We start from the raw sequence: 11620 nt of genomic DNA on the forward strand, positions 1-11620 counted from the left end.
TATGGCTTGAGTAGCCATGACCTAGGGGTATTTAAGTTGTCAACATCACCTGGGGATCGTACCCAACCTGGGCCACACTAATCGTTAGCTTGGCTGTATTTTTTTCCATGGAGTTTCGAACCAGTGACCTTCACATCATGGAGTGCCTTAATAGAACACCTTGTCACTGTCTACTCTAGCCCTGTGAACTTAATTTTTTATTTATTAGTTAATTATGATTTTAAAATTGAATTGTGATATATATATATATATATATATATTATTTAGTAACATGTAATGAGGTAGCTTTTTTTCTCTTTAATAGATGTTTAAATTAATATTTTTTTTATAATTATTAATTGAATTTATAATATAATTTATTTATTTATGTTTTTTTTAAAACAATGAATTAGTAGGGGAGGGAGGCCATTAGTTGCGTGACCTCCCTACGCGGACATTTTTAGACACCTAGCAGGCCACATTAGTTGTACGACATGTGCCCATGTGGCTCTACCATATGTTTACTTCATTGCATTCAAGTTACCTTAGTCACATTGTGTGGTTTAGGGTTTCATTGTGGGCGACTTCTGGAGGGTGTTTGTCTCCTCATTCATTCTTTATCGGGCCTGAAACTTGGGCATTCTGCTCCATCGGTTCCTATGTTTGTGGTGTCCATTTCTTGCACGTAATGGGGTGTTGTTCAGCCATGGAGGTGGGGTGTGGGCCCAACAAGGAGTTTTAGTTCTTGGGTGGCATGACATTGTTGCAAGTTTTGATGTCTTGCATTATGATTCAACTTTGGAGGGAACATTGTTGTAATTCGCTCACTCGCTTGACCCTTTTCGACCCAACACTAGACGTAGTAGTTGAATTGTTGCAACATGTGTTTGGAGGTTGGAGGCAATGGTTTCGTCGTTATCTGATAGGATTCTTCTTCCTTCCAACCATAACTGCAACTGTGTTTGTCAACACATCAATTTACTCGATATTCACACCATTCTGCTTGTCAAATTCATGTGTAGGTTCTCTGATTCTTAAACTCTATGGCTTATGTGCATTATCTGATTTTATCTAATTAAACTTCGTGGAATCTATGCTTGATAAACTATGTGGATTTTGTGTTATCAATTTTTTTGGGGGCCTTTTTGGGTTTTGGGGTTTTTCTGTGGATTTAACTATGTTGCTTATGTGATTACTTAGGTTCCAGATAACTTAGGGGTTTTTCACTGGTTAAAGGATTTTTTGGGATTTTGGGGATTTGGAGATTTTTTTTATTTTTTTTATTTTTTATTTTTTATTTTTAATTTTTTTTTTCTGGCTTCTATGGATTTAATAATGTGACTTATGTGATAACCTAGGTTCTAGATAACTTAGGGATTTTTCATTGGTTAAAGGGTTTTTTTGGATTTTGGGGATTTGGGGTTTTTTTGTGGCTTCTGTGGAATTAACTATGTGGCTTCTATAAATTATATGTGGCTTTTATGGATTTAATTATGTGGCTTGTGTTGGCCCTTGATTCACTATGGAAGGTTGCATTGTGTTGGCCCCTGATTCACTGTGGAAGGTTGTGTTGTGTTGGCCCATGAGTCACTGTTGAAGGTTGCGTTGTATTGGCCCCTGATTCACTATGGAAGGTTGTGTATTTGAGTTTGCTGGTTTTTTCCAAAACTAACATGCCTTCAACCTGGAAATTGACGCTACGAACCTAATTTTGATTATCCCTACCACAACTTATGTTTTTCGCACCCCAAAAGCATCTCCTATATATTGTTGTATGGAAATGTACTTGGGGATTTTGGTCCTCATTATAATGAAATGCTGCCAGAATTTCATTTGAGTGGACAATGAGTTTGTCTACCATGGATACATCTGCATTATTTGTGTTCATATGTTAGGTCCCTATAATACTAATGATTCCCCCATTACTATTGTAGTTGTATCCCTTATTAATATTGTTGTGCCCCATAAAATCCCTCTATTGTTATTTTTGTGCCTTTATATTATTATTGTTAGGTTGGCTTCGTTATATTGTGACTCCTTAGACTCCTATATATAGAAAGGAGGTTTTGTTTTTTGAATCATCCAAGAATTGTTCATTTATGTAATGTAAAGGAGGTTGCCACCTTGAAGAGGCTGAATTCTAAGGCGTTGATCTATCTTTTCTATATTTTTGTGAGCTGGTTTCATAACATTTGGTATCAGAGCTTTGGATTCTAGGGTTTCGCTGCTCCAAATAGGTCATCGTGGAATTTTTGCTATAACTCTTTTTCTGCGACGTTTCAGAAGCGAACAAAAAAACCCATTTGAGACGAAATCGCATTGAACCTCGGGTCCGAATTTCAGAGATTTTTGCGCTATATTTGCGGAGATATGATCTGAGGAAGTTGGTCTTTTTGCAGACTCCTGAATTACATTCCAAATAGGTGACCTTGGGAAAATCGTCATAACTTTTGTTTTGAGCATCAGATTGAAATTTCGTAAGAAGTTACAGAAAGAGGATGGACTGTAGTTTCTTGTGTATATTTTTTAGACCCGAAGGTCAAAACAGTGACATGTGGCACCTCATACAAGTTCGCTCTTCTGAAAAGGTATATAATCAGGTCATCTTGGGAGATTTTGCATAACTCTTTCTTGGAGAATCTAAATTCGATCAGACTGGTGGCATTGGAAAGAGGACATAGAGGGCTACTGCAGATCGAAATTTCAGAACTAAAAGATCTGAAATTACATAGATACATCATATTCAATATCGAGTGCCTACAAAGTGAAAAAAAGGTGTGTATTTTTTTAATATTTGCATAAGCTTGGTTTGAAAAATTAGTTTGAAGGAATTCAAAGGGAATAGTGAAGAATTATTATCGGTAATTGATGCCCCGAAGAAAGAAAATGGAAACACCTAGTAAACAACCTGAAAGCTCTATCATGACTCATGTAGAAGAGGAAGAAATGCTACATGATATATCAAAATTACAAGATCAAGTGCAACAAATATCACTCTCACAAACACTAACATAAGCTAACATAAATGGCGTGGAATCTAAGATAAAGGGCGTGGAAGCTAAGATGAATGGTGTGGAAGCTAAGATGAATGGTGTGGAAACTAAGATAAATGGCATGGAAGCTAAGATCAATGGCATGGACGCTAATATGGATGGCATGGACGCTAATATGGATGGCATGGACGATAAGATGGAAGAATTGAAGATAAATTTGAAGAAGTTGCTACAAGAAATGGTCACTAATGGTGAAAGAGTAGTAAAGGAAACTCATGATGAGAAAAAAATAAATGTTAATCATGACTTCATAGACTCTAATGTTGGATCGAAGACCCACCATATTCCAAAAATCAATATGAGGAAGTTTGATGGCAAGGATCCCGCAACATGGATACTACAGATGGAGCAATTTTTCGATCTCAATAATGTGCAAAACACACAAAAGGTACATATTGCAACTTTATATTTGGAACCAAATCAGTTTGTATGGTATCAACAGCTTTGCTCTCATAAACAAATTATCATTTGGGCAATTTTTACAGAAGAAATGACAGCACATTATGAGGATACAAAAAACAACACCTTTTTTAGCCAATTGGTAAGTCTCAAACAAAAGGGTTCAATAATGGAGCACATTGAGGAGTTTCAAAAATTGAACATAAGGGTAAAAAATATTCCAAAGGAGCATAGGATTGATGTGTTCATAGGGACTTTAAAGGAGAATATCCAACATGATGTTCGCCTTTGGGAACCTGATTCATTGGAGAAGGCATTCAGGTTAGCAAGAAAAATGGAAAGCAAAATTATGGAAACCAGGAAGCCTACCACTCACAACTATAAAGATGGAAGTGTTGTTGCCCCTAGCCTTCCACAACCTATAAGGTTGACACCACAACAATTGGAAGAAAAAAGAGCAAAAGGGCTTTGTTACAGTTGTGATAGAAAATACATTAAAGGTCATAAGTGTGCTGAGAAGAAATTATTCTACATAGATTGTGAAGAGGAAGAAGAAAAGGAACAAGAAAGGTCAAAAGAAGAGGATATACTCTAGGAACAAAGCCTAGATAAAGAGGAAATGAATCCGACCATATCTTGTAATGCATTGGCTAGAATTACCACTCCTCAAACCATCAATATAGAAGGACATATCAAGAAGAAAAAGGTAATAGTGTTGATTGATTCAGGAAGTACCCACAATTTTATTCATTGTAAGATAGAAAAAGAATTGAATTGCTTCCTATATCCAGTACTAGAGTGTCAAGTGATGGTTGCAAGTGGAGGAACGATAAATTGCTCTAGAAAGTGCCATAATATTAAGCTATCCATGGGAGAATATGTATTGAATAGCCCAATGCTTTCCATTCCAATGGGAGGTGTTGATGTTGTACTAGGAGTTCAATGGCTACAATCATTGGGTAAAATAGCTTTTAACTTTCAAGAATTTTTCATGAAATTTTATGCGGAAGGAAAGGAAATTGAATTAAGGGCATTGCAAGGAAACCGGGAAAGATAATCAGCTCTAACACTATGCCAAAGCTTCTAAAAAAGGAACAACGAGGTGTAATTGCACAATTATGTTCGCTAGATGTTTCCACATTGAAATCATCTATTTCTCTAGATCTCCAAAAAGTCTTGGACTATCATTCCAAGGTATTTGAGACTCCCAAAGGTCTCCCTCCTATTCGTGATCACGATCATGCTATTCATTTGATTCCAGGAAGTGTTCCTCCAAACATTAGGCCGTACAGATATCCCTATTCCCAAAAGAGTGAAATTGAACGTGTTAGCCTCCTGCTACAACAGGTATTCATATTTCATGATTGACATTTTTAAATGCCAAATATGTCATACTCTGCACGCTGCAGTGTTCCATATTTCCACGAGAAGCAATGAAAGTGTGCTGGTCCAAATGCCACTGCTGTATTCCATTTGTGATGAGTTTTTTCAGTTAAGGGAAGGCCAAACAGCTAAATCTTGGTCTCCCTAGATTTCAATTTCCTGTTGTAGAATATAGAGAATGTATCTGTCCAAACAGCTAAATCTTGGCAGATTTGTAGATAAGTAGAGAATCAAAGGGACCCAATTGTTTAATCTGGGCCCTGGCAGAAATAAGTGTAGATTTAGATAGGAAAAATTGAAAAATGAAAAATTGTAAAGCTGGGTCTGCAAGTCTAAATGCACCCACCCATGAAAAAAGAAGAAAAAATGTTAGAAAAGTAGGCTGGGTAGGTAGCTGTGTGGTTACAGAATGATAATTTGTGATCAGTTTTGTGGTACAAAGTATTTTATCTTTTCAGATCACAGTACATGCAATTTTATGCAAAAGGGCTCAAAGCTGGAATTCACTAACCTCCCCTTCTTCTCATTTCCCCCAAGTCACTTACTAACATCCCCCAAGAGTTCAAGATCTGCTTGAGCCTCTCAGTTTCATCATTTTCATGACATTCGCCTTGGTGAGGATCTGCTTCACCCAAGGATTGCTCACTCATCTTCTGTGAGCCTTCTTTTCCCAACAAAGCCTAAGGTCTCATACCTTAGCGCCCTCTGTTCATCTCCATATTAACTATTAACTTTATTATATAACTCCCTATTAGTTTTTCCCTTCCCCTATTAAAATCGTGTATATAAAACTCCCCTATGTAAATATTCCCTCCCTGGCAATATAGCCATTTTTTATAAGTCCGGGAAAAAATGGTCCATCTGGGGCTGTTTTTAGCCCATCCAAGTCATAGCAGGGATTAATCTGACACCTGGTCAGATTAATAACCTCTTCCTTAACTCTAAAAACCCTCAAAAACCCACTTTTTATCCCTTTACCCCAAGTTTTGGGCACAAATTGCTAACCCGCGCTCAAAAACCCCATAAACCCGCCATTTTCTAAAGTCTAAACCAACTGCGTGCTATATTTAAATGGGAATATTCTCGCGAATATCCCCGCCCACTAACCCGCTGCCACCTCGCGTCTACCGCCAACCGTTGGATCTTCCGCCCCGCAGATCGATGGTGGGCAGGCTGTCCCATCTCCAAAACGCCCGAGCTTTAGCATCCGGGAGATGGGCGGTATTGCCGCCGTACCTCCCGCCACACGTCAAGCGTTGGGCCGTGGCAGAGCCCTCTCCCCCGAAACCGCCTTTGTCCATAAGCGGTGCGCCCAAAACAGGAAACCGCCCCTGCCTGCATCACCCGCCTGCCTAGTGACGTCATGCCCCTGCCCAGTCACTATGTCGAGTCACCTGCTTGCGTGGCCTCCTGCCACGTCACTGCCACGTATCCCTGCCACGTCACCATCCGTACATGATGATGTCATGCTGACATCATCTCGCCACGTCGTCCTGCTGACGTCATGCTGATGTCACTCGCCGTACAATGTCACATCATGCTGACGTCATCAACATCTTTTTGGCGCAAAGGCGCGAAAATCGCACTTCGGAGCCCCGGAATCCGATTCTGAGGCAGTTTTTGATGAGCGATTTCATCGCTAGATTTTTTGGGCCTGAATGGGGAATCTTCGGGGAATCTTTTCATTCTGCGGCCCCCAGCAAGCCCGAAAGATGCCGAATGACCCATTTTTCCTCGCGAAGCTTGCCGGAAGGAGCAGAAAGCAGTTTCGAAAGACACAGAGGCCGAGCAGCGGCCATTTATTTGTGAATAAGACCCACAGCACCTCAGAACAGCATCAATTTATTGCCAAAGGGTATCAGAGGAAGAAGGAGAGCCAAAGAGTATCAGTCGAAGATTTTTAAAGGGCTTGAAGTACTTAAACATTGATGAGCACCCCAGAAAGTCAAATCAAGAGGAGTAAGCCCATCCTAGCTCTCAAATCACAGTCAGAGGCATTTAAAACCGCCAAACAGCAAGGGTGCAAAGACCAACGCACAGTTATAACAGATGAACAGCACAGAGCCACCAGGACAGATATTAACTCATTTTGATACCGCTGCCCCCAGCAAAGCTCAAAGATATTTTCTGGCATTTATTTCTAGATAGGATTAGGTTAAAGCAATCAATTTTCTGTCAGACCTGTTAGGTCGACTGTAATATATAATTTTGGATAAATCTTCCCTATATATACGACCCTCTGTATTGTTTAAAGGGTCGGTTGGTTGATAGTTTTTCAGTGGAGACTCGCACTGCATACCTGATATGTTTTCTGTAATCAAAGACTGCTGAAAAGCTTGGAGGAAAGACTGTCTGCTCTGTGTTTAATGGTTTCAAGAAGTGAATTTGAAATTCATGTGCTGCAACATGACTCAATAAGTTTTCCTATCTCTGTTTTTTCCATTGATATACCGTCTAAATAGCAGGAAGAAAGAATAGCTTAGAATTAGTTTAAATACTCTCTATGCTCAATTTCTGCTGTTTCTTTATGTTTTCCTCTGGACCAGTCATGAATATGAATTCCCTTCGGCTCATATTTCCCCTAATCCATTCATCTTTGACAGTTGTCTAGGAATTCTTAACTGCTCCTAGATAGAGCTCATTCACTTTCCCCCTTTAAGCATAGTGAGAGATTCTTCGTTGCCTCTCATTCCTTATCCCTCATTCCATCCTTTTAAACTTTAAGTGTTGTTTCATGAGCAGCGACCTTGCTCCTTATTTCTCTTGTGACCAAGAAAAACGCACCAGCAGTTCGACTCCTTGACTCCACGCCCAATGGTTTGAAACTTCCAGACTATGCCTTGCCTCTCTGTCTGAAAACATCAATTTTCCCACCAAAAAACAAAACAAAAAACCCTCTGAACTCGAGACTTAGCCTAAAATCCTTTTTAAAAACAAAGCTAAATCTAAAAGAGAGAGCCCTCTCTGATTGCAGGTTGGCTAGAACCTGCAGTCCAAAGTTGGTCTGTGGTTACCTCGGCCGTATCCTTTTCTGGAGCTTAAGGACAACCTGAGTGATAACATAATGGCGACTCCACTGGGGACCTTCCTCAGATAATTTCACAAAGTGTCACAAAGAAAGTTGGAAAGCTCCACTAGGAGGAACCAAACCTTCACAACCATTTTTCAAGTCTAGTTCTGATCTTTGATGGTGGACAGAGATCAGGCACTCGAGGTTAATATATCCACCTGGCGACTCCACATCATCCTCATAATAAAGACTCCACTGGAGAAATGAACCCAAAAGAAATTTATGAGCAGATCAGGCTTTTGACCTGGATTATTATCCAAGAGGTCATGTTCTTTCTCCTCCATAAGATTCTGCTATACATATTGTTTGAACTTGACTTTTATGTTTTTCCCGTAGAAAATGTTGAGGAAAGCCCTCCTTGCACATTAGAACAAAAGCCTCTAAATGTTGCTGATGCTCACCTTATAGTCAAGGGGGATACTACTGTCAAATCAAATCATCCTATCCCTGTTCACACTGAACCCAATCATTTAGCCCCTGTACACAATCCCCTGCCTCGTAAGGTTCCTGATAGATATAAGCCACTCATTTTGCCTCCCGTGCTTAATCCTTTGCCCAAAAATCATCCCATGTATCTCCCAAGATTTGATGGAGAGAACGGAGTTACTGCCCAAAATCATATCGAGGCTTTTGATGATTATTTAAACATTTTTGAAGTAGAAGATGAGGATGTTAGTCTTAGGCTGTTTGCCCTTTCTTTGCAAAGTGAAGTTAGGACTTGGTTTAAAGCATTGCCTGAGGCAAGCATCTCAAATCTTCAGCAGTTATTCAAACTCTTCCTTGATAGATGGATGATCAAAGTCAATTTCCTCGCGCTCATAGAAGAATATAATCAGTTAAAAAGGATTCCAAATGAATCTGTTCAGCAATTTTCTGACCGATTCAATCAAGTTTATCATTCTATACCATTGAATATAAGATCTCCCCCTGATTTGGCCCTATTACATTATCCAGCAACATTTGACCCAGAAATAGAATTCCATCTGAGAGAAAGGGGCCCCTCTACTATGCAGCAGATGCAGAACATGGCATAAGATGTAGAGGTTAATCTGAAAGTTAGGGAGGAGAAGTTAAAAGGAGAAAGAGGGGATGAACTTGATATCTTTGTAAAGAAAGCGGAGGAATTAAAGCAGATGTGCACAATAGAAGTTGAACGTTTAGAGCACCAGAACATATCTGTTTTGCGAAAGGAAAGTAATGATATACATGCACAAACCTGCCACAAAACATATGACATATTCATACCTCCATACTTAATGGAGCAGTCTGTTGATATAATGTATGAATATAATAGCTTCTCTTCTTTCAACTGTCTGCCCAAATATGATCGATATGATGATGACTGTGAGCCTAACGATCAAATCAGCCTTACAAAGGAGTCAGACATTATTCTGGAAGAAAGCTCAGTTCAGGTTCAGCTGCCTGAACCCAATGATCAGAATGCCCATCTCAGCCATGAAGAAAAGGAAGAAAGCGCAGAATGTGTTGATTTCAGCGAAGGAACTTTACCATTTTGTTTCAAGTCTTTTCAGTTTATTAGGGAAAATTATCATGCTATTAATAATCAAGTGTCACCATGTTCTGTTACTGATCAGCTAGAGGAAAGTCCAGGCCCTGCTCCGAAAGCATTAACACTGGATTTGCAGCCCCAAAGTGCCAGTGAAGGTCAGATTGAGGACGACTCAGAAATGGCAGCATGTGACCAGATAATCCAACTGGATTTCCCGCCTATCGGTTTTCAACCATCTCAGATATTTGAAGAAGAAAAGGAGCAGTCAGCACAAATTTACCAAGTGCCATCTGAGCCAGCTTTCAAAGAATTACAGCTACCATCCCATGTTTTGCAGAATTCATCTGATGGTAAACTGCGTGATGAGGTAAAACACTGCTCTTCTCCGCTAGTAGGCTGCGAACCACGGTATCAAGTGGTTGATGATCCCTCAATTCTAAAGCATGACAACTCTCCCAAACTTTTGTACAGTTCTTTAGTTCAGTCCAGCAATAATGTATATATGCTACAGGACCCTTTTGTACAGTTTCTTGTTTCAGCAAAGAAGGTCAGCAGCTTCCTGGTCTTCTCAAAGATTAATAAAGCCATATCAGATTGCAAGATCTCCATTTCAGGTAATAGCAAGCACAAGCAGCAGGGCCCATTCATATTTATAATGCTTAAGTGGCTGCATTGGCTTTTTCATTTCACCTAACGGCAAGAAAGTATTGGTTAGGGTAGGTAGGTAGGATTAATAAGGCAACCGGCCAAGCAAATTTTGCAGAATACAGCAGCAATTGAAAACAAGGCAGTCTGACATGCTGTTCTTGGCTTTTCACAAGGAAAAGCCATCCCCAAGTGGAGCCACTGTTAGCCTCCTGCTGCAGCAGGTATTCATCTTTCATGATTGACATTTTTACATGCCAAATATGTCATACTCTGCAAGCTGCAGTGTTCCATATTTCCACAAGAAGCAATGAAAGTGTGCTGGTCCAAATGCCACTGCTGTATTCCATTTGTGATGAGTTTTTTCAGTTAAGGGAAGGCCAAACAGCTAAATCTTGGTCTCCCTAGATTTCAATTTCCTGTTGTAGAATATAGAGAATGTATCTGTCCAAACAGCTAAATCTTGGCAGATTTGTAGATAAGTAGAGAATCAAAGGGACCCAACTGTTTAATCTGGGCCCTGGCAGAAATAAGTGTAGATTTAGATAGGAAAATTTGAAAAATGAAAAATTTTAAAGCTGGGTCTGCAAGTCTAAATGCACCCACCCATGAAAAAAGAAGAAAAAATGTTAGAAAAGTAGGCTGGGTAGGTAGTTGTGTGGTTGCAGAATGATAATTTGTGATCAGTTTTGTGGTACAAAGTATTTTATCTTTTCAGATCACAGTACAGGCAATTTTATGCAAAAGGGCTCAAAGCTGGAATTCACTAACCTCCCCTTCTTCTCATTTCCCCCAAGTCACTTACTAACATCCCCCAAGAGGTCAAGATCTGCTTGAGCCTCTCAGTTTCATAATTTTCATGACATTCACCTTGGTGAGGATCTGCTTCACCCAAGGATTGCTCACTCATCTTCTGTGAGCCTTCTTTTCCCAACAAAGCCTAAGGTCTCATACCTTAGCGCCCTCTGTTCATCTCCATATTAACTACTAACTTTATTATATAACTCCCTATCAGTTTTTCCCTTCCCCTATTAAAATCATGTATATAAAACTCCCCTATGTAAATATTCCCTCCCTGGCAATATAGCCATATTTTTATAAGTCCGGGAAAAAATGGTCCATCTGGGGCTGTTTTTAGCCCATCCGAGTCATAGCAGGGATTAATCTGACACCTGGTCAGACTAATAACCTCTTCCTTAACTCTAAAAACCCTCAAAAACCCACTTTTTATCCCTTTACCCCAAGTTTTGGGCACAAATTGCTAACCCGCGCTCAAAAAACCCATAAACCCGCCATTTTCTAAAGTCTAAACCCACCGCGCGCTATATTTAAATGGGAATATTCCCGCGAATATCCCCGCCCACTAACCCGCCGCCACCTCGCGTCTACCGCCAACCGTTGGATCTTCTGCCCCGCAGATCGACGGTGGGCGGGCCGTCCCATCTCCAAAACGCCCGAGCTTTAGCGTCTGGGAGATGGGCGGTATTGCCGCCGTACCTCCCGCCACGCGTCAAGCGTTGGGCCGTGGCGGAGCCCTCTCCCCCGAAACTGCCTTTGTCCATAAGCGGTGTGCCCAAAACC

This window comes from Pinus tabuliformis, chromosome 2_1, assembly GCF_031772625.1.
Source record: "Pinus tabuliformis cultivar Carrire ecotype Pingquan chromosome 2_1, CPIR1, whole genome shotgun sequence".
In the NCBI taxonomy this organism is placed as follows: domain Eukaryota; kingdom Viridiplantae; phylum Streptophyta; class Pinopsida; order Pinales; family Pinaceae; genus Pinus; species Pinus tabuliformis.